General features: G+C 40.8%; 1 protein-coding gene across 5 annotated transcripts in view; it reads right to left on the reverse strand.

Moving 5' to 3' along the window:
* The window catches only part of THRB (thyroid hormone receptor beta), a 388850-nt gene that overhangs the window by 207907 nt on the left and 156053 nt on the right, over positions 1–24890 (reverse strand). For all 5 annotated transcript variants that reach the window (XM_043595532.1, XM_043595534.1, XM_043595535.1 and 2 more), the window contains exon 3: positions 16774–16845. The gene's annotated coding sequence lies outside the window, so the exon portion shown is untranslated. The remainder of the gene's footprint in view (positions 1–16773; positions 16846–24890) is intronic.

Here is a 24890-nt window from a genome sequence, read left to right on the forward strand (position 1 = left end):
AGAAAGGGAGAGAAAGAACCCCAAGCAGACTCCACGCTGTCAGCACAAAGCCTGACATGGGGCTCAAACCCACAAGATCTGTGAGACCACGACCTGACCTGAAATCAAGAGTCAGATGCTCAACTGACTGAGCCACCCAGACACCCCCAGAAGTGTTTTCTATTTACTTCTGATTAGTGATTACATGTGGGTACACCTGTTTAAAAAATTAATCAAGTCTTACATTAGCATATGTGTGTTATACCTCACTAAAGTGTTATAGATAGATTGATTGATCCATGGATCGATCACCGGAAATATAGATGCGTGGAAGGGAGGAAACAGTCCATCATTCATACAAAACTCAGAGAATGGAATGCATAACCCCTCTGTGGTTCAGTGAAAGAGATCATCACTGAACAATACCCAAGAAACATCTCAGCTCAACTGGCTTGGCTGTGGGACAGAGCATTACGGTAAACTCAATTTGTTCCGACAAGTAAGATCAAGGATGTGCCATTCCCAAGAGGTTACACCTATAGCATAACTGCCTTTTGGGGCTGGGTGAATCAAAAGTTCAGGTGAACTCACTATTGTGGGATTTTTGCAACACAGACCTTTTCCCAGGTACAAACCTTAAATCAACTCCTCACCTTGGGGTCACCCTGTCTGAAGGTGATTTCATAAAAATAAAGTTATGAAAACTTTATTTTTTCATAATGACGTCAAAACTCTTTGGAGAGTGTAAGCATATGAATAACCAGAGAAGGGGAAATAAAGTCGTTCTCTATAAAGTCTTTTTGCAAAGCTTTGCAGAAATGTGAGATAAGCCAAAGACGATCAGAAACCTCCAATCTTTGGAAAACACAAAATGAAGCCTCAAATCCATAAAATCTACTATGTCTGCCACACCTGTCCAACCAAAAGGAAATAGATGCCCCAGGAAAATGCATTTTCCCTTTATTACAAAACAGGACTTTGCTCCCAAACCCAAGCTGTACCTGATCACACGACATGGGGACCTATAGAATGCCCATTACTCCTTCAGCATTTCTCAGCTAGGGTTTTACAGCATTTGGGGCTACTTGTTGAAATATTTTGGATATTGAGTTGTGTAAAATATAATATTAAAATAAATTTCAAGGGGCACCTGGATGGCTCAGTCAGTTACGTTGTCTGACTTCGGCTCAGGTCATGATCTCACGGTTCTTAAGTTCAAGTCCCATGTCAAGCTATGTGCTGACAGCTCAGAGCCTGGAACCTGCTTTAGATTCTGTGTCTCCTTCTTTCTCTGCCCCTCCCCGACTTGCGCGCGTGCGCTCTCTCTCTCTCAAAAATAAATGAACATTAAAAAAATAAATAAAATAAATTTCACCTATTTTATTTTTTAATGTCACTGCCAGAAAATTTAAAATTACCCATGTGACTTGCATTTGTGGCTCACATTACATTTTCAGTGGACAATACTACGTTACAGTATAAGGGCAGGAAAAATAAATTTGATCTCAGAAGTCCATGAGAAATTACAACTATGAATACTGCATGAATAATATATTCATATTTCATATATATTTCATAATATATTTAATACATTTATAAAGAGTATTACCAAGCAAGACACTAGAGATGAATTTGGAGGAAAAAAATAAACTTTTGTAAAATGCTGATTTCCAGAGAAATAATGATATAAGTATAAATTTCACTTAATCATTTAGCCAGAGAAAGAAACCAGTATTAGAAGTTGAACGCGGGGCGCCTGGGTGGCTCAGTCTGTTAAGCGTCTGACTTTGGCTCAGGTCATGATCTCGCGGTCCGTGAATTCGAGTTCCGCGTCGGGCTCTTTGCTGACTGCTCGGAGCCTGGAGCCCGTTTCGGATTCTGTGTCTCGCTCTCTCTCTGACCCTCCCCCGTTCATGCTCTGTCTCTCTCTGCCTCAAAAATAAATAAATGTTAAAAAAATTTTTTTAAAAAGAAGTTGAACGCTTTTTATCTTTTTAGATTAAAACCATAGTTTCCATAGGTTCAAACAGGATTTTTAAGCTCCTGGGAAAAGTAGTAAGTGTGTTAAATGTCATTTTTTGTTGTTGTTGTTGTTAATCTAATCTACATGCATCAAATCACAAAGAGTTTATTGTATTATTTGCCTTGGGCCGGGTCCAGCTTCCACCTCTGTCTTATGACCCCTCCTAGAGGTAATTAGAGTGTATAAAGTCCTTTATACACTCCCTTTCTTTGCCAGGAGCTTCCGGAAGGCAGTTTTGGACTTTGGGTTGTCACATCTTGGGGGCGTCAGAGTCTCTCTTCAGCTTTTCTTTTTGATCTGAAAAGCGAATTGCTTCAGGGTATAGCTGTCTGCGTCCAAAGAAATATTACTGATTCCCCCCTGCCCCTACTGTTATTATCAAGGTTTTGACTCATCTAGAACATTCTACCAAAAGACATGTATTTCTTGTAGGAATTTGATGTTCTGTGCTGAACAATATCTGGGCTCATGTTCATTTTCTTACATAGTCCTTCACCTAATCTATTACAGAAGAGATCCAAGCTGTTCACTCCACCTCATCTTCCTAATCTCCCAGCACCTTTTGCAATGCAAACACTGGGTGCTGATTAATGGGGCATTCTTGGTTGGCGGAGATACGGAACTCAAGGGGGAATTTCGCCCTAAGAGCATTTTTCTCGTGAGCATAGCATTCATGCCCACTCATCTCCCCTTTGCTCCACTTCCTGTTCCCCACATCCCCAAACTTTAAAAAGGACTCCTACTGGTGTCCAAGATTTTCATAAAATCATGCCATTCATTTTGATGAGTGTTAAGAGGCCCACAGATAAAGTTACCAACATGTTTTCTGCAACAAGCTGACTTGTTCCAACAAACCCAGGCCCCAGGCAACCACAGTTCGTAAGCATATTTTTTGGATCCTGCATTTCTACCCTTTAAAATGGTAACTGCTTCTCTGGCCAAGACAGGAGCCTTTAATGGCTCGGTGTTGTTTTCAAATATTCTTAGGGTGGCAATGTAACAATCATACAATGCTGCAAGCCATTTGGGGTGCAAGGGCACAAAATATGGATTTAGCCTTCTCCCATTTTACTGTGTGTAAGTAAATCTGGGGATCTTTTTAAAAATGTGCAGATTCTGATTTGCTACAGCTAGAGAGACCTCTGAGATTCTGCATTTCTTATTTTTTCTTTTCTTTTTTTAAATGTCTATTTTTGAGAGATAGGGAGCAAGGGAGGGGCAGAGAGCGAGGGAGACAGAGAATCCGAAGCAGACTCTGTGCTAACCTAACAGCAGACAGCCCGGTGTGGGGCTCGAACTCACGAACCTTGAGATCATGACCTGAGCCAAAGTTGGACACTCAACTGATTGAGCCACCCAGGCACCCCTGAGATCCTGGATTTTTCACAAGCTCCCAATGCCAGTGCCATTGACCCTAAAGCACACTTTGAGTAGAAAAGAGATCTCTAGGAAATCTTCCATTTGTAAGATTCTATAACTCTGTGTGATCAGAAAGCAATAGCTGACAAAAACAGGGGCAGATTCTCCTTAGAACCTTTGCTAGAATACTCCAGAAGTCATAATACCAGTTATAGAAATTTATCTAGCTAGGAGAATTTAGAAATTAAGTCTGACAGTCTACCACCAAGTCATTTTAGAATCTTGCAGTGGATCGAAGCTACTATTAGTTCTTTCAAATGTGTATTCAGCTACTTTGTTCCTAGAATATCTCTCCAAATAAGCCCCTTTACACCCCAGCTGGATCTCTGATTATGCTGGATGCAAAACATCTAAGTTTGTTCAGTGACTAGTTACATAAAGCAGCTATCTTGAATCGTTATGCAAAGAGGGATTTTGCTAAATAAATATTTGCTACTCAATTTATCTATTCTATAAACACAAATGCTACAACATAAGGTTTGCTTAAAGTGGAACATCTCTCTCTCGTTCCATATCTGATAAGAATGGGAAAAAAAACCCAATTTCTATTCGTGGCAAACACAAAAACTCACAGATGCTTCAATCACATCAATTGTAAGTAGGTACACCACCATGTATTTGATGCTGATATTAAATTCCTTTGTGTAGGTAAATTCTAAAAAAATGATGAAGTAGACGAAGTGGAAGTGAAAATGAGACTTACATATGGTCATTTTTATGTATGATTTTTCTGCCTCTCTCGAGTCTAGGCAGATGACCTTTCCCCCATATTAATTGAGTGCTATGCACACACACTATGCCAAATACTATGCCAGGTGCTGGCAGGTGATGGGAAGGCAGTAGGGGGTGAGAACATAAATAATTCCGGTCTCTCCCCCAGCTGGCTCAACTGAGTAGGGGAAGATAGGCACCGAAGTATTTACAACATAATATGCCTGTAATAGCTGAAGCTAGCAATTATATAGCTCTTTTATCTGTCAAACACTCACCGTTCTAAGCATTTTACATATATTAATTCATTTAATCTTCATAGCAATCCTATGAGGTAGTATCTCCATTTTATGGCTGAGAAAACAGGCAAAGGCAAGTTAAATGACTTCCTCAGAGTCACATAGAAATACATGGCAGAACTAGGTTTGAACCTGGGAAATCTAGCTCGGGACCCACTTTGCCACTCAAAGTGTGGTCTGCTGACCGTCATCATGGGCCTTACCCACGGGCTTTGTTAGGAATATGGAATCTCAGACCCGGCCCTAGATCCCTTGATCCAAAAGCAGGATTCTAACAAGATTTCTTGGTGAGTGTGTGATTATTAAAACTTGAGGTGCACGACTCTAAACTGGCATAATATACAGCCTCTGATAAAAGACCAACCTCTACCTCACCTTCCACCTTGGCCTGGAAGGCTGATTCTGAGAGATTTCTACAATCCCCCGGCCACCTCAGACACCATTCCTGTGGGCACCTGACCTGCCTCAGTTTCTCCCCATGTTGACCTGAGTCAAAAGTAGTTCTTTCTACAACAGACTTACTAGCTTCTTCACTGAGGATCTGAGGAGTCACAGAGAGGGGTCACTTCACTAAACTTCAAGCCTTCTGTCATCTCTCTGTCCCCCGTCCCCATCCCCGTGTCCCTCCCCTCTCTGGAGTAACGGCCCAAACTTCCCCTTGTCTCCAGCAAAACAGTTCTATTTCCAACCAGATCCCTTGGAGATTTATCATTCTACTTCCAAACATGCTGGTCAAGGCATTTTCCCAATTCATAGTTTCCTTCCTTAGACGAATTTTGTTGCTAGTTGTTACTAGGTATCACTTGCCCATCTTCTTAGAGTTACTTCCGTTATAACCTCTTCATAACCTCTATTTTTTTTTAATTTATTTTTTAAATCTATTTTTTTTTAACTTTTATGCATCCTTGAGAGACAGAGAGCATGAGCTGGTGGGGGGGGGGGCGCGGTGCAGAGAGAGAGGGAGACACAGAATCTGAAGTCGCCTCCAGGCTCTGAGCTGTCAGCACAGAGTCCGATGCGGGGCTCAAACTTGCAGACTGTGAGATCATGACTTGAGCTGAAGTCGGATGCTTAACCGACTGACCCACCGGGAGCCCCTTTATAACCTCTATTTTATTACAAAATACAATACACATACAGAAAACTCCATACATGTTAAATTTTACTTTCAACTTCTACTCTCTTTAAATTTTCATGGAAAAAAAAAACCGCTGCTCTCCATTAACAACGTATTAAATAAAAGTATGAACCATATAATTTTGTAAAATGGCCATAATTAGGAGCCCACAGGCCCAGGACACAAACGAACTGAGGCCAAGCTTCAACTAGAAGCCAAAGTCTTATATATCCTGTTGGTTGCCAACTGGGATACAATGGAATGTCTGTCTCTTAATCCCGATTACCAGAAAATCAGGTGGGTAAATACTGTTAGAATAAGCATATTCCAATGCTGTGTCTGCCTTGCTGAAAACTATATATTGTATTAGTTTTGATTAAATGGGAAATGTAAAATATGTATGATAATTGTTTGGATGAAGACGGAGCATCTAGAGAAGGTGAATAAAATGGATGATTGCAGAGGGCTCCTTTTGCGTCATGGTCCATCTATTCAGACTGTGGATTAAACTCCTGCCTCCTACAACTGGCTGTCTGTCTTTCATCCTCTTTCAGGCAGTGAGAAGAAGCAGTAAAAGGGAGAGAAGCCGAATATATAGTTCAGCAGATGAACTCTGTTATTTATTAATTACCCTCACAAAAGGTTTGGTGGAAGAAAAAGGTTATACTCATTAGTTTTTTTTTTTTTTTAAGTTTATTTATTTTGAGGGAGAGAGAGAGCGAGCGAGAGAGAAAATCCCAAGCAGGCTCTGCACTGTCATTGCAGAGTCCAACACGGGGTTTGAATTTATGAACCATGAGATCATGACCGGAGCCAAAATCAAGATTCAGAGGCTTAACCAACTGAGCCACCCAAGCGCCCCTACTAAGTGGTGGTCTCCAGATGATGTGAGAGTAACAGCTCCCTCGGATACATGGATAACTATTTGTTGTCATGATACCTGACATATCAGATGCTTCCTCTTAGCAGAAGAAAACAGCACTGAAAGAAGTGATTGGACCATCCCCAATTCATTGCAAATGGTTTTAAAAGAGCAGAGAGCATGCCTATTGCCGCCTTATGATGATCAGTCTAAATATAACTATCCTTGCTATATCTTCCTCACCGATTAACATCAGCTTCAAAGCCCTGTTAGTGTATCAAATATTTCAAGTAGAAATAAAACCCTGTTTAGACATGTATTAATCCATAGCACAGCAATTGTCCAGTCATGAATCCACCCGTTGCCTACAACAACAGCAACAAGGAAAAACACAGAAAAAGACAAGTGCTGAATGTTGGCAATAGGTTTTAGGACTAGTGACCTCTCTCTTCCTTCCTCCTCTTCTATAAAAGTCAAATCCTGCTTATTCGTCTAGGCCTAATCAAAATTCTAATCCCTGTAAGTAAAGGTTTCAGAGGTCACTGCAACCACCACCACCTCTCCTCTTCTTAATATCTTGATGATGGAATCTGCCCCGTTCATTTGGCCAAAAACATAAATAATCATGAAAAATGAAGATTAGTGTTTACCCCTGCCTGCATATGTATCTTGACTCCCCAGTTAATGTTATGTTTCTTCGGGGAAGTATAATTGGCTGTGCTTTTTGTGACTCCCACTGGCATAGCATGGTGTTTTGCAGAGAGAAAAGCTTAATAAATATTTGACAACATTTTGCCCAAGGGTGCTGCTAACTAGCTATTCCATCTATTACTAACAGAAAGCACAGTCCCAAACCAGAAATTATTGTGCGTTGGTATGATTTTGCATCTCCAGAAAAAGCTGTCTGATCCGTGTGGCCTTCTTAAATGGTTGTCATTGAGGGTCTTCATGAAATGAGCCAACACAACACAGAAAACAACCGTTGCAAAAGCTGGTATTTAAAAGAAACTAGGTAATTTGTCCGTTTTGTGAAAGAGATGAACATTGCTTGATAAGCTAATTTCTTCATCCAAGTGAAGGCTAAAGGAAGTCCTCCCCCTTTTCCGACCTCTGATGCATGTACTTAGGAATTAAAAAATTTGAGTTTCACTTCTAGTTCAGCCAAATACTTGCTATAAAACGGTAGGCAAACCCAATGGCAAGGGCTTAAAACATTCATCAGTAGATAATGGAACATTCCAGGTTCCAGTGAACTATTCTAGGTTCTAATGAGACCCTCATGTATGCATTTAGAATAGGATTTAAAAAAAAATTTTTTTTAACATTTATTCACTTTGAGAGACAGAGAGAGACAGAGCATGGGGGCGGTGGGGAGAGGGAGACACAGAATCCAAAGCAGGCTCCAGGCTCCAAGCTGTCAGCACAGAGCCCGACACAGGGCTCGAACTCATGGACTGTGAAATCATGACCTGAGCTGGAGTCGGATACTTAACCGACTGAGCCACCCAGGCACCCATAGAATAGGATTTTTAAAAAGTAAACTACAAACTAATGCCAGAGGGATAAAGCAGTTTAAAAAATGATTTGAAATTGACAGTTCTGAGGCAAAATACCTAGTTAGAGCCTCATCTCACACTATATACTCTAGTGGTTCCCAGATGGCTTAAAGAGTAATTCTTTTAAGGAAATTTAAAAAATTCAACAAAATGGAGCAAAATACACAATTGATCTTTACAAGGGGAAAATCTTTAAGCATGAAAATAATACAAGAGATTGCAAAGGAAAGACTAATAAATTTACATGAACTAAAATTTGAAACTCTAGGACAATAGATACAGGTATAAAGGCAATTAATACTTAGCAGATATTTATTAAGCATCTACTATGTGTCAGACATTATTGTAGGTGTTTGAGAGATTGTATGTGTGTATATGAACAAAACAGACAAAGGTCTGGATTTCTTTGCTGTCAAGGTACCTACAGTGTAGTGGACAGAGACTGACAATTAACAAAATAAGTGAATTATAGTGTATGTGAAAAGCTGGAAAGTGTTATGGGGAAAAAGTAAAGCCAAGAGTGGGGGGGATCAGAAGTGCCAAGGGCTGCTCTTGTTGTGTGGCTGAAGGATTAAATATGGTGGTCAGGGTAGAGCTCATGAGTGATAAGATTCAAGTAAACATTTGCAGGAGGTGACAGAGGGAGCCCAGTAGGTACCTAGAGAGATACTTGAGGGTATTCCAGGCAGAGGGAAGAGTCACCTATTGTTAGAGCAGAGACAAATGAGAAATTGGAAAAACATATTTGCAGCATATGCGATTGGCAAGGGATAAAATCCTTGGTAGAAAAAAAGAGTTCTTAAAAATCAGCCTAAAATAATCAGTGTCCTATAGGAAATAGACAAATGCCATGAATAGATAAGATAATCTTTGAATAAAGGCCAGCGAAAAGTGAAATATTTCCAACCTGACAAGTAATCAGTAAACATTAAAGCAACTTCACTCTTAGGATATCCAGTTTGTGAAGGTGAAACAATGTTGGTGAAGAGGTGACAAGATAGATTCTCTTGTACAACGCTAATGGAAGCATGAAATGATGCAACCTTTTGTAAAATAATCTGGTTATATTTATCAGCAACGTTTATCCTAGAAATATCTCTTATATAAATCATCAGACATTAAGACAAAATTGGTCTATATTTACTCCAGCCTTGTTTATGATGATATATAAATGATTAACACCTAGATACCAACCTTAAGTTTCTAGCCCAGGATGTATATTTATGAGCATTCGATGCCTCCATATGAATGTGTCATAAACACTTCCAACTTCAAGTGTCCCAATCAAACTCACCTTCTCCAGCACCTACTCCAGCCCCCAAATTTCCTCCTTCTCTTCTCTTTCTTGGTTAGTGAATGCTTCCAACATACTTCCATTGTGTAAGACACAAAGCCATTTTTCTCTCTTGCTTTCTGAATTCTGATATTCCCATGTTTTGTCAATTCTGCTTTTGTAATATTTCTTGAACCCATCCTATCCTCTTTATTCCCTGTAGAACTGGTTCAGCTCGCATCATTTTACACCTGGGCTAATTCACAGCTGCTTACGTAGCCCGTAGTGGCCAAGTTCACTTCCATCCCATCTGTCACACCCTTGCCATAGGACTCTTTCTAAAATGTTAAACTAGATCAAATCACTACTTTGTTTGCTTTTTCAAAATGACTCCCTACTGCTGTCAGATTAAAATTCAAACACCTTAGACAGACTTCCATGACCTGATCATCAGCTCTCTTGCCGTGTCAGCCTGAATTCTTCACTCCATCCGTAACCAGCAACTTACAAATTACATATCATGCCCGTGTCTTTTCGTATGCTTTCTTCTGCCTGCCCCTCCCCACTATTACTGTTCCCCAGACAACTTCTTTTCCTTTTTTCAGACTCAGCTGACGTTGCTGCTTTTTGTTCGATCGGTCTAAGTTAGCATGTCTCGAAGTCAAGCGTGCATTGGAGTCATCTGGAGAGCTTGTTAAAGTTTCCTGGGTTCTACCTCCAGAGTTTGTGATTTGGTAGATCTAGGGTGGGGCCTGCATACTTGCATTTTAAAAAGTTCCCAGGTGATATGGATGCTGTTGTGGAGGTTCTAGAGAATTCTTCATCAAGGCAATTAGAATTTGGTTGGTCACTTTTTCATTCATTAAACAAATGTTTGCTATGTATGTGTCTATTCTGCACTTGGTCTAGGCAAAGTATTCGGCATAGAGGTATAAAGATGGTCTCTCCCTGGTAGGAAGAAGGTAGGACTGACCTATACAATTGTGCAGGTTGGACACTGTGTAAATGGTGCTCACTGGAGTGTTTATAGCTCGGCCAGGGGTAACAGTCCTAGAAGCCCGAGAAACAAACCAGTGGTTTACACAATAGTGTAACACATACCATGATACAAATATGCACAATGTTCTCCGAGACATGAGCAGAGCCTTCAAACTCAGATATGAATTGGGAGCAGGGAGACAGGCTAGGCTACCTAGAGGATGTGATACCAATGTTGAGTCTGGAAAGGTGAAGAGGAGTTATTTGGGGAAAGAGTAGAGGGGGGCAGGGAGAAGAAGTAGCACATGCAAAGACAGACACAGAAGGATTCCATGTGATTGTAAGTAGGTCGTTAGGATGGAGTAAAGAATATTGAGGGCTCCGATCACTTTGCCTAAATGAAAGGCGTTTGCTGAATTTAAAATTTTTTTTAAATTCTAAAATACTACATATATCAAAATGTATACAAAACAATTATTACGGACACCCCTGTACTCACCATTCAGATTTGCTCTATTTGCTTTATCCCTCTTTTTAAGAAATGAAACCTAAGAAAACGCTAATGACCTATCTCCCTTTCTTCCCTCTCCCTCCCTTCTCTTGCCTAGGTAGCCGCTGTGTTACAGTTGGTGTGAATTTTTCCCCATGTGTGTTTTTATACTCCTACTCCATAACTGTATAGGCATTTGCTTTTATCTTTATTTATTCTTTATATTTAAAAAAAAGATTTATGCATTTATTGAAGTCATCTCTGTACCCAATCTGGGACTCGAATTCAGGGCCCGGAGATCAAGAGTTACATGTTCCACTTCCCGGGCCAGCCAGGTGCCCCGGCATTTACTTTTTAACGAGAGATATTTTCCAGGATGTTATAGAAAAAAATGACAACTTTGGCCTCTGCAGGCTTCCTGAGGAGACACCTAGAATGGGAGGCAGCCAGTGCCTCAGCAAACCTGCCCCCTTCCAACATTTGGTGGGGGCAAAGACAGGGTGCACATTAGCTTTACAAAACACAGTCAGAGGGGGTTAAAATCAGAAAATCAAGTTATGCCCATGCAATGGGAGCTGATTCAAAAAGCTGAATGAAAACTTATTTTTGTTTTGTAGCCAAAGATGTCAAAGACACAGGATCAAGAAAACTTGTACTAAGAAACTTGGGCAAAATGTGATGATGACCTGGAAGTTAAATTCTTTCTCATTTCGGAGCTCGTAATGAAAAGTCTATGAAAATATAGTCACCAAAGTTAGATTCTAGTCCTCCTAAAATTAAGGAAAGAAGGACATGGTGGAGGATGGGGGGAGGCAGGAGAGAAGGAAGAAAGAAGAGAAGAAAGAAAAGCTGGTGTTCTTCCCCATCCTGACTTTCCCACTTTCTCTAGCTTGGCTTCTCACGGTAACGTCTGAGTCATCCTCACAGCTTTACAATTCCTTCTTCTCTCATTCCTTTTAAAGTCTATTATTTAGTCCCTTTTAATTTTTCCTTTTTCTTTTTTTAGGGATGCCCCAATTTGAAGATCATTGCTACTGGTGTCACAGATCCCTGGAAAAGTTTGTATTGAGTGTCTGCATGTGTGTATTGTATTTATTTATGTATGCACACAGGTAGGCTTTATCCATTGCCGATAGAATGCCTCACTAAATTCCCAGCCAATTTTCTGTATAGACAAACACCATGTAACTTTTTTTCTTTATTCAGATCCAGGTCACTGTTATTTGTATGTATATTCACAAGTATATGTATATATATGTGTGTATATTCACATGTATATATATACACACACACACATATATAATGCATTTATACACACACACTCCCCACATACATGTATGTGTATGTGTGTGCGTGTGTGTGTGTGTGTGTTTGCTGAAACACAGTTTTGAACTACACAGCTAATTAATGAATACATTCTCCTTGGTCAATTCATTCTTCACTATTCTTTCACATCCATCTTTTCTCTCCTGTCCCTGTTGTATCCTCACTAATAACTGAAGTCCTCAAAGCTACTTTTTATTGCTTCCCCTTTTATGTACTTGGCTAAGATCATTCCTCTAAAGAACCACCCTGATCATTTCTCTCCAAAACTGAAAAGCTTCTTATAGTTGCCTAACTGTAACTAGGTCTGCTACGTGCCTTCATGATACTCTTTTACAACAAATCTCATTTACTTCTGGATAGTAAACTACACTTTCCAGCTTCTTTTACAACTAGGAATTGGTAGATGAGACTGTAGGTAAAAATTGTGGTGTGGGAATTCTGGTAAGGCCTCATAAGGAGGAAAAACATAGCTGGTAATGATAATGAGTGCCTTTCACTTCTCTCTTCCCATCTTTCCTGCTGCCTGGAATTTATATGTGAGGGCTGAAGCTCCAGGAGCCATCTTGAACCAAGAGGTAACTTTAAGGATAGAGTCATGTGCTAAGAATAGAAATACAGAAAGATAGAAGGTGCCTAAGTCCCTGATGATTATAGAACTGACCCTGCTGCTGTGGAGAGAAAAATAAACTTTTGTGTGTTTGTCAGTGTTATTTATGGTTTTCTGTTGTGGGCAGGCCCCAAATGGTAGCTTATTCTCTCCACAAATGTAGCTATTTCTCCAATCCAGCCAATGTAATATTTTGATTAGGTTTGATCCATTGCTTCTCTTCTTAAGACAGGGGCTTCCAGAGAGAAAGACCTGAGTTCAAGCCCAGCCCTGCCACTGTGACAATGACGTCTTTAGACATTGCTTATGTTCATTTTACCTCCAATTTCTTTTTCTGGAAACCAATAATAATAATAATAATATGCACATTGAAGTATTTATTACTTTTCTTTCATCCTGTTTTCCAGTTATTATCCCAATGGCATCAATAGGAAAAATAACTGAGGGAAGGAAAAGGGGATAAAACTCCAATCAGGATGTTTCTCCATTTTTTTACAGCCCTTATAAGCAGTTGAGTAGTTAAAACTTCAGATTGCTGATTTTTAGAAATCATTGGGAAAAAATAGATTGGATGTGTGTATATATGTGTGTGTGTGTGTATATATATATATTTATATATGTATACACATATATAACGTTTCTATTTATTTATTTCGAGAAAGAGAGAGAGAGAGAGGTGCAGAAAGAGAGGGAGAGGGAGAATCAAACAGGCTCTGTACTGTCAGTGTGGAGCCTCACGTGGGATTTGAACTCATGAACCCGTGAGATCGTGACCTAAGCTGAAATCAAGAGTTGGATGGTTAACTGATGCCACTCAGCTGCCCCTAGACTTCAGTGATCAATATTTTACTCTCATTCTCATGAATTACTAAAATCTGACTACATACATGTTACATTGTCCTAAGACCATTTGACTTATAGATTTATGCATATGTATCAATTTTAAGAAAGTTGGCTCCAAGAGAATCACTTTCCCCAAGTCACTGGAATGGAGAAGAAGACACACTTTCTGTCTTGTACTTTCCATTTAGACAAATTGACTTTTAATGATGTGAAGAAAGAGTTCGTTTCAAATGGGCATACAATTGCGAAAAACGCATTTTGCCCCAACTGTTAGATTGTGTAATTTCATTTCTGCTCTTACGCACATTAAACTAAATTGGTTAAATAAAAATCTTGCTCAACTAAGTTTGATTCAATTAGGAAATTAGTCTATATATGCAAAGCCTGGAACGTGCGGGTTGAAATATGTTCTAGCTATTTAAAATGTTATTTTTTATGGATGGTTCACTTTTGCCATAGCTTCATTAGTGAACTAAATTTTTATTAATGTGGATCAATCTTGTGGGTTATATAAACCTTGGCCCTTCACTGGGAAATCGCTCAAGTAGTAAAGAGTTTTGTCCACACAGCCTCAAAGGCTAGAATATTTGAGCATCTTCGAATCCTTCCTGCTCTGGCTCCGTGTGACCCTCTCTTACCAGTTGCTAATGCTGCCATCATTTCCTTTTCAAAAACATTTCCCTTGCCCCTTCCAGCTCAGTGTTCTCATCAGGCCCTAAAATGCAGCATTGTCTGCTGGGTCCCCTCTGGCCTGGCCTGCGTCCTTAGCTGCATTTTAACCTAAATAATTACCTTTCATGTTACTGTGGGACTTCTAAAATACACAAATGGAAAAGTTTCAGCAGGGTTGGCTCAAAGTATTTCAGGGAAGGGAAAGTGTTTTCTTCAAGGGTCAAAGTGCCTATTGCAAAGGTATAGGTACAATGCCAGTCATTGGAGAGCACCTGACACACTCCCAAAGCGGAAAGACTGAACCAGGAGTAGCCTGTTGTCTAGGTGGCACTTGAGGTCTGAATTCCAACCTCAGTCATTGGAAGTTCCACTCACCTAAGTTATAGGAAAAGGAGTCTTGCATTTTATAGGTCATGAAAAAGCATTGAGATGAGGGGGCAAAGGATTAAAAGATGATGAAGAATTTCTGGAGCATTATCGATAGTACATGTATAGTCCATGTCAAAGTAATGCATGAATCAAGTACCGTACTCAAGATTTCTATTCCCAGACTGCTCACGTATCACTTTTTAGCCACATTATAAGCTGCAAAACCCCAAAAGGTCTTTTGTGGTTCCACTGTCTATTCTCTGAGAAAATTTTTTCCCCTGTTTTTGTTGATTATTGAACAAAGAAAGTGCTAGAAGAGCAGCAGGTCTCCTGTATTCTGAAACTCTGCATAATGACTTTACACCCCACATAATAAATAGCACACATAGCTTTAAGGAAGTTTACTAGTATTTTCAGTATTTAAGGAAGTTCATCAGTATTTGTGTTTATTAAATGCTGAATTCATTGATTTTTTTTTGTCTCATTTTCCCTCTTTGTTTTCATTTTTTTTTCAACGTTTATTTATTTTGGGGACAGAGACAGAGCATGAACGGGGGAGGGGCAGAGAGAGAGAGGGAGACACAGAATCGGAAACAGGCTCCAGGCTCTGAGCCATCAGCCCAGAGCCCGACGCGGGGCTCGAACTCACGGACCGCGAGATCGTGACCTGGCTGAAGTCGGACACTTAACCGACTGCGCCACCCAGGCGCCCCTGTTTTCATTTTTTAATGGAGGTAGAATTTATATACGGTAAAAAAGCACAGATGAATTCTGACAAATGCTGTGTAGCCCACACTTCTGTAAAGATATATATTTCCATCACCCCAGAAAATCCCCTTAGGCCCCTTCCCAGTCAATCCTCTCTTTTCCTTGGGGTAACTACTATTTCTATCACCTAGATTAGTTTTTCCTTTTCTAGAACTGTATAAAAATGGATTGATACAGTGTGGACTCTTTAATGTCTTAGTGTCTAACGTCTCATGTCTTAAGCGTGTTATAAAAATCGCCTCTTCATTTTCTTGTCTGTAAGTGGAAGGGATCGCCTCGTAAGAATGGCGTGCAAGGATCTTGAGGAGTTGGAGGTATCCTGGCAGGGGTGAGGGGAGCTGAGAAGTCGGGTGAGTGAAGAGGAAGCTGAAGAGTGGAGTTTGCAGCAACCCTTCTCCCCTTCAGAAGAACAGCTGTACTTTTCCATGGCTTACAAACTGGGGTTCCCTGGGAGATTTCATCTGGGAAAAGGGTTTTGGTAAAAAAATCATATTAGCGAGCCACACGTCCAGGTGATCCTTACTGATTCTTTCCCCTTGAACATTCTGTAAACTGCAAATAGTGCTTTCTGATAGGAGAGCTTTGACTGGTTCCCTTGAGGGAGGGCTGGGAGACACAGGCAGCCAGACGGGGGGCCCCCAGGGAGGGCCCGGGCACTGAGCACTGTAATATTAGTAGGAGTTACCATCAGATAGCGCCACCCCAACTGAGGCGCCTAGACAATAAGCCAGAGGCCCTGGGCAAGGGGAGGTACAAAGGCAGCATTCAAAAGACCTGACTCTCACAGCCTGCGAGCGTTTCTATAGAGTCCACCGGACCCTGGCCCAGCCGGAATGTCACCTGACAGCCAGAAAGCCATCTTTCACGGTTAGCTTTTAAACTGCTAAAAATAATAAACACAGAAAGGAAAGTGTGGACACAGTCTTAACTGCAGAGGCAGACGGAAACCGTTGTTATAATAACGTAAACAAACTGGGTTCCAAATTATAACCTAGCCTTCCAAACAGGCTGCTGGATATTACCAAACATCTGGGGACCAGAGGGAGAATACAGAGGCCTTGCCTGAGAAACAAGGCGATGTGCACTGCGCCCTACCCCACGTGCTCCAACTCATGGCTTAGCTCCTCCTGACACCTTTTTTAGCACTCCAGGAAATGACAGTCGGAGAGGGCTGCTGGATCTTCCTCGAGCACGGTTTCCCCACCTGACACCTGAAATACGGCTCTTCCCTCTCATGATCCGATTTTTACTCCTCTCACCCTGAATGGATTCTTGCAACCTTCCTTTTCTCCATTCTGCTTTTCCAGCCAGCCCATTTAATGTTTTATACTTCTCCCGGATACCTACAGAGGTCAAAACTATGTTAAATAGCCACAGCAGCAATGCCACCAATTAGAAGGTAATTCCCCTAGTGCTAAAAGTGACAATTGATCATAAAGACCACGAGTCTGCAAACAGCCGAGTCAAGGCTGACATCTGACCTTCTGATCCATTAAATCACGTGCAGAACTTGGCACCCACACAGGCCGGCCAATGGGAGGAAAACCGCAGATCTGGAAAAAAGGAAATACAAGAAAGTGAATAGAAGTGTTTTGTTTTTCTCTTTCTTTCTTCCTCTCTTTCTCTTTCTTTCTTTCGTTCCCTCTCTCTTCCTTTCTTTCTTTGTTTCTAAGTTCCCCAACATTTGCTTAATCTGCAACTGTTCTTCTATGTTTAAATAGGGTCTGGTTTCAGAGTTGTCTCTGATTTTGAATAAATGCAAATGGACTGAGATAAAATCTCATTCCAGATGGTTTCAGAGAAAGGAACTTTAACACAGAAGTTTAGTAACACATTTTAGGCATGGGACAATGTTTGTACATCCCAAGGACCTACTTTGCTGTGGACAGGATTCAGGAGTTTTGGATTGCCAGGCTGGGAAGGTGGCTAAGAGGCCAAGGTGAATCCTAAACAGTTTACAAATTTTGTGCTAAAGAAGGTATGGTTGGTCTCAGAGGACAGTTCCCGGGATAGATCTTAACAAACCGAAGCGCCAGCCATGCCCCGTGGTGAAATGACAGGTTATTCATCAGGGTTAAGTATTTGAGCTTGGAACTACGGAGCTGTCTGGATTGTGTTAAGTGTTATTATACTGGGGACACTTCCCACAAGTATAAACAGATGAAAGAGATGGCCAAACAGACTGTGGCATCTACTTGTGCAGCAGATGATGGCCTCAAGTGTTTGCACAATAAGTGAGAAGCTGCTTTTCAAGTGACCGTGGCCCCGCAAGTTTTCTTGTTGTGGGAGCTTAGAACTCAGAACAGCAGAGCATAGTGGAACAAATGTCAGGGTTCTCACTGCCTAGAATGGACAAATGCATAATTTTTGTCATATCTTCTTTTTTTTTAAATTAAAAAATAGAGATCATAGATGTAATCTTGATAACCACACTTGAAGGCCAGACCACGAATTTGTGTTTTTCTAGCCCATTTTTTGTTTACATTTACATACAATATGTGTATCCAGAACAATGAGCAGTGTTTGTGCATATCATCGTAGATGATATGAATCTCTGCATGTGTATCTATCCTTCCACATTTTTGACTCAACATTGTATATGTGTGAACATAACCATGTTGGTCTCTAACATTCCCTGTAGGTGCCACATTGGATGAATATGTGCTCACTCATTGTCTTTTCATATCCCACATTTATGGCACCATAAAAGCACTCGTCATGTCATTAAAATGATTGTTGGGTGTGTGTGGGTGTGCATATACATGTGCATATAGGTGCATTTCCTCTGTGATGGATTCTGAGCTCCTGGAGATTCGGGTGCGTCTTGTTTTAATACTAGCTCCTCTACTCTATGACTCCATGCAGAAGGGACACTCGGTGCGATAAGAGGCAAAACAAAAATGTTAAAAATTGATTTGCTTATGGTTAATTTCCCCTCTTTTTAAAACGACGGAAGACATTGGGTTGTATTTCGGAAGACTTTGGGGTTGTATTTATCTATTTTCATAGTCTCTCTCCAGCGCTCTCATCTTACACTTTAAATCCCACGCCATCAATATCGCCTCATTGTTTGCTGGAAAATCAGAAAATCTGACAGTGTGAGGCTAAATACCAAGATATTTTTAAGAAGCACATTCTAAAAGCTTTCTCAAAGAATAAACTGACAAGGCCAGGAAGAAGCCAGTGTTTGTAACTGTTGTGGCTTTATGGTGAATATGAGTAAACAGACACACTCCCCTTGACACTGATATTTAAATTTTTTTTTTCAAACGTTTATTTTTGGGACAGAGAGAGACAGAGCATGAACGGGGGAGGGGCAGAGAGAGAGGGAGACACAGAATCGGAAACAGGCTCCAGGCTCCGAGCCATCAGCCCAGAGCCTGACGCGGGGCTCGAACTCACGGACCTCGAGATCGTGACCTGGTTGAAGTCGGACGCTTAACCGACTGTGCCACCCAGGCGCCCCTGACACTGACATTTAAAAACAAACAGTGCCTTTTGTATGAAAATAATACTGGACTTTGGGTTTTTTTTTTTGAAGGTGTAATTCTGATTTCGATTTTAAAGAATATATGTGAACCTGACTCAGTGAAAGCAACCTAAAAATTCTCACATAATGATTCATAATAATAAGCATTTTGTACATAACCTTTATTCAGCACATTTTGTGGGCTGGGTTGTGCTAATCTTTTACCTAATTTCACTTAGTTTAATCCTCCCAATGGTCATATGAGGTTGGTATTATTAATAAGCTCATTTTTCAGATGAGGAAAGGAGAGGCACAGAAAGGTTTACAATTTTTGCCCAAAGTCAAACAGTGAAGAAGCAGTTGGCTAGGAATCTCATCCAGGTAGGAAGATGTCATGGACCTCATTCTGAAGTACTAAGAACAGGCCCAGGTTTTAAGATAAAACTGCAGAAAAGAAAATTGAAAAACAGTGTGCCTGCGGTGGCTTCCAAATTTTGCTATAATACAAACAGACAGTATCTCTTTTATGGTATGCCTCAAACCAAGAACAAACCAAATTAGAGTACTCCAAGGAGACAAATGCAAAGTGATTTCTTAGTGATGAAGGAAATTTAAAGTAGCAAGGTCAAGCCCCAGACCTTTCCAACTTAAACATACCCATTTTTCATTCTTCTTCTCTTTAGAAAACTGGGGGCCATGACTTTGTTCATGGCTCAAAGGAGCCTGCCTGGTTTGTTTACGTAAGATTCAAAGCAAAAATGAGAATCACTCCCTGGGACAACTTTAGCCTAGAATGTGTGTTCTTTACACATTTTTACTTGGGACACAAATATATTAACAGTGTGGTTGTTTTGTATTTTCAAAAGAATCTGTTTTATAACTGATTCATATTTATATTTGGAATATATTCATTTCTAGGCATGAAACAGTTCATTTTGTTGAGCCATCTGACCTGAGGTGAGGTTGGCACAATTTCCCGTGACTGCTCCAATTAATGCAAATCCAAGGTTAAAGATAAATAAAGTTCCTTTATTTATATACTTGGTTTATTAATATGTTATTTATAAATGGTTCTTTTTTTTTTCAGTCACTAACTATGTACAAATGAGCTCTACAGAACAAATGAGCAAATACACAATTGTATTTTACGGCGAAGTTTTTATTTTAAAAGGGTTAATATGGCAAAAAATTAACATCATCTATCCATCTGTCTGTCTATCTATCTCTTTAGCCTCAGGTCTCCCATCAAACCTTATGAAGTCTGAGATAGACTATATTGCATTATGGCCAACATTCTTCACCCCTCCATGTACCTACCCTTTTGTCATGTAACTTTGCACTAAGGAGGCTGTATCTACCTTCCTGTCCCCTTTGAGTCTGGCTTTGGTCATGTGACTTGCTCTGGCCAGTGGAATGTTAGCAGGTGTGCTGCTTGTAGAAGTGTGAAAACGCTCTTGCTTTGTTTCTGTGTTTTCTCTTGCTCCTCTGTCATGGCCATGAGAAGATGCCTCAGCTAGCCTGTCATGGTTGAGAAACATGGAATGAAGTTGACCCGCGTCAGTCGTCCCTGCCAAGGCTATGCTGGATCAACCTAGACTAGTCAAGTTGCAGAAGTATGACAGCCCAGGCAAGAAGAGCGGAACCATCCAGCTGACCCAGAGCTGCCACCCATGCAGGAGTGGGCCCAGCCGGAAGCTGAAGAACCACGCAGCCAACTGAGACTCAGCTCAGACCCAGGAACTTATCAATGCCAACTGTTTCTAACCATTGAATTTTGACGTAATTTGTTACTATGCCAAGCAACCCCATTCAATGCTAGTGGGTACTAGATAGCTGACCAGGACGTTTGCCTGGTTCACTCAAAAAAAAACCCATAGGTGCCCACATAGAAGACGGTTTAAAATTATTAATATTCAGCAAATATCCACAAAATGTCAGCTGTATCAGTCAAGGTTCAACCAGGAAAATAGAACTTGGTCTGAGTATTTAAACAGAAGGATTGCAATGTAGGAAATTCATTACGCAGGTGAAGGAAAAGATGTAAAGGCAAATGGGAGAAGGAGGCATCCAGGAGGTGAATGATTGCAGGAAATTCTGGAGTTCAATGGAGTGTTAATACTGGAATACAGGGGCCAAGGTCACCCAGCAAAAGCTCAGAGGGCGTCTCTAGTTGGACCTGTGTCTCCCTAGAGGAGAGACACAGCCCTCATCCAAGATACTGTCTGAGGCAGAGAGTGTGGGGAAGAAACACCCTGGCTTCTCTCTTCCTTCAGTCTTCCATTCTCCCTCCAGGGATTTCCAGGGTTGAATCCAATTGGGGGCCAACTGACTCAGGGACCCAGAAAGCACAACCCTCAGGGGCAGCCTCTCAGTAACATGAGAGAGGGATTTGAGAGCAAAGGGGTAAATACAGCACCATGATGTGCAAGACGCTACACAAGGTGTTACTCAGGGCTGAAGGCCACATCCACAAAAATACTGAGAAGCAGAAAGACTGGGCTTGACGGTTAGAAGTGACCTGAATAGGTAAAAGTGAAGGACAGGTAGGAGCGACTGTGGAAGTGAAGTGTAAGAAGTATTGGGGGAAATAGCAGGCATTCTGGTTTGGCTTAGAAGGTTGTGTATTTGGGAGGAGGGGGCAGGGGTGGGGAGGGGACGAGGGGGCTACAAATTTGAGAGACTGAACAAGCCTGGATTCCAATCCTGCAGATGGGATTTCTGTTCTAAAGGCGGCAGGAAATAAGATGGTTCTAAGCAGAGAGTAACATCATCCAAATTGTGTGTTAGGAACATTATTCTGATAGAGATTTGAGGGATAGAGATTGGAGGGAGACCGCTAGACAAGGGGTTATTACTTAGGTGTAGACCTCAGGGAATTCCTAACCCTCCGGAACAAACGGCAGAAGTTTGTGTAAGCCTTCAGTTTTTTGAGAGATGGTATGTAGCTTTCACATGGCTTTCAGCGGAGCCCATGACCCCTGACCCTATCAAAAATTGTAAGCACTCGGGGCGCCTGGGTGGCTCAGTCGGTTGAACATCTGACTTCGGCTCGGGTCATGACCTCATGGTCTGTGAGTTCGAGCCCCGCGTGGGGCTCTGTGCTGACAGCTCGGAGCCTGGAACCTGCTTCAGATTCTTTGTCTCCCTGTCTCTCTGCCCCTCCTCCACTCATGCTCTCTCTCTCTCTCTCTCTCTCTCTGTCAAAAATAAACGTTACAAAATTTAAAAAAAAATTGTAAGCACCAGCAGCAGGAAGAGATCTAGAAAGCTCGTATAATGAAGATCTTTCAATGAAGATAAAAAATGAGACAGTGGCAGTGGTAATGGAAGGAGTAAACAGACAAACATTTATGAGGGACTATCTAAACAAATAATCCAGATGAGTATGAACAGAAATAAAATGAGAGATGCTAAAAGGTTTAACTCTGGGCTGTATCTGTCTGCTATTCCTTGCCCTCCCCCTACAAAACAGAGAAAAGCAGTCCATGCTTCCAAATTGCCACCTCTGTTCATCAGAGATATCACTAATCAAATGTAACCTTTCCTTATTGCTGAGCCCAAACCCCATCTCCAAATCTTTCTCAAATAGCACCCTAGACAGCCACTGCCTTATTCTAGAGCAACTGTTTTTGTTCATTGTATCGACTGTTATATAATTTCAGAAGGATGAAGTACCAACGAATGGATATATTTGGCAGAATGTATTATATACTGATATGATCTGTGTATACATATCATTCGCATATTTCCCACACTCGGGGAAACTTATATACAATTAGGCCACTAGCTAGATCTTACCCAAGATCATGAGTCTACTTGGTGTTCACTGAAAGCAATGAACACAGATTTAAATAAAGCTGAATTGGGAGGGGCAAAAAAACACTTTGATACACAAAAACTTATTATGAAATTATCATCATGAAGTTTTGAAATTAGCATAAGCCATTACAGTCAACTACTAGTAACTTCACTGTTAAATTCTTAACTCCAATCACAGGCAAGTAGGTATATAGCATTATCATGAGCCATCCTCTTGTCAAGCTCTGGTGACCTTTGGCTTGGTATTTGAATGGCACTATAGTGGTTTTCTCACCTTGGGGTGTTTTCTAGCTGACATTTGAAAAGAGGTATCACTATCAGAGTTGCTTTCTATCTAGGACCATAATAAAGAATATTCAGATAAGCCAAATTTTTTTCTACCTGGAATTTTTTGTTTGTTTTTTTAAAAAAATTTTTTTAACGTTTATTTATTTTTGAGACAGAGACAGAGCATGAATGGGGGAGGGTCAGAGAGAGGGAGACACAGAATCCGAAACAGGCTCCAGGCTCCGAGCTGTCAGCACAGAGCCTGATGCGGGGCTCGAACTCACGAACTGCGAGATGGTGACCTGAGCCGAAGTCTGCCGCTCAACTGACTGAGCCATCCAGGCGCCCCTGTTTGTTTGTTTTTTAAGGAGATAGAAGTTTATTGAATACACTGCATCGGAGCAGCAGGCAGGACAGCAAAGGAGAAACCGTCTGCCCTTTTTCTACTTGGAATTTTGATCAGCAAGATTATTACTGCCAACATGAAGACTTTCCCTGCTCCACTCAACCCTAAACCCCAAAGTTCTATCTGTTCAATGCCAAACAACTTTTGGAAATTTGCCTATATACAAAAATACTCCGTCCGGGCACCTGGGTGGTTCAGTTGGTTAAGCGTCCAACTTCGGTGCAGGTCATGACCTCATGGTTCATGAGTTGGAGCCCACTTCGGGCTCTGTGTCTCCCCCTCTCTGCTCTGCCCCTCCCCCATTATGCTCTGTCTCTCTCTCTCTGTGTCTCAAAAATGAATAAACGTTAAAAAAAATTAAAAAATACTCCGAGGAAAAAAACCCCATCTCTACATGTAAACATTCCTGGCAGTAATTATTTGACCATGACCCACAATAAAAAGTATGTTTTAATCTGGAACACATGTACATATATAAAGATGTATACGTGTATATCTAAAACAAAAGTTCTACAAAATAATATTCTTACTTGTATGTTGCATTTGGATATTTTCTATTCCATTCAACTCTTATTCTATTCTACGTTATATACTATTTCATTAAAGAAAAGTTAGTAATGACCTGCTAAATTGATTTCATTGCTCTCCAATAGGGCACAATTCACAGTTTGAAAAGCACTACTGTAGCAAAATGACTAAAGTACTCTAACTTTATTCACCGATGTAAACATATTCACAAAAGACCAACCCTGAGCAACTGCAGGGGAAAAAAATCTCTTGGCTCTCTCCCTAGTCTCCTGGATGAAGCCAAGGTTTGCTGGGCCAACTTTTGTACTTCGTGGTTGACAATGACTGCAAACTGAAAGGCAGAGATCAAATCCTCACTCTCCTTCTCAACACATCTCTTCCGCTGGGTAAATTATACTGTGCAAGTATCAAGCTATTCAATTTTGCTGTCATTTACTGTTCTTTTTCCAACAGCAATGGAAACACAGGATCGGCTTACTCTTGTCTCTCTTTGGTAGAATTAGATTATTCTCCCTCCTGCCCTCTTAAACAAAGATGGCATTCATCACTCTGAGAACCACCCCCGGAGGATCTCCAAACAAAGCATGGCAGGGAAACCGCTACCCATGAAGGAGCAATAGCAGAATCTGGGCATTGAGGTTGTCAGTCCAGATTATATACCAGAACGAACTTTGTAGCGATTCTTTTGATTGAGTGAACAATTGTAATTGGAGCAACATAATTAACAGTAATAACAAAGAAAGAAACAATAAAAGGCTATATATCTCCAAATCCAGTGGTGTCTACTAAAAGAAAGTTATTTATTAAAAAAAGTAAAATCCATTTTCTCTTTCTAAAAGAAAAAAAATACTACAAAATCATCATATCAAAGATCCTTTCGAGGCTTTCTTGCCCATACTCTGGTATTGGAATATTCTTTCTTCCTTGTGACTTCTCTGACATTCATTCACCTTGAAATTCATCTGCTTACTGTGTGTGTACCCTCCCCACACCCTTACCCAGTACTAGTAAAACATTAATGCGTGCATTAAAAGCCACAAGTTTTTCAGGTTCTTTTATTCAGGAATTCTACTTCTCAGAATTTATCTTAAATAAATGAGTATGGCTAT

The sequence above is a fragment of the Prionailurus bengalensis genome, chromosome C2 (assembly GCF_016509475.1).
Source record: "Prionailurus bengalensis isolate Pbe53 chromosome C2, Fcat_Pben_1.1_paternal_pri, whole genome shotgun sequence".
In the NCBI taxonomy this organism is placed as follows: domain Eukaryota; kingdom Metazoa; phylum Chordata; class Mammalia; order Carnivora; family Felidae; genus Prionailurus; species Prionailurus bengalensis.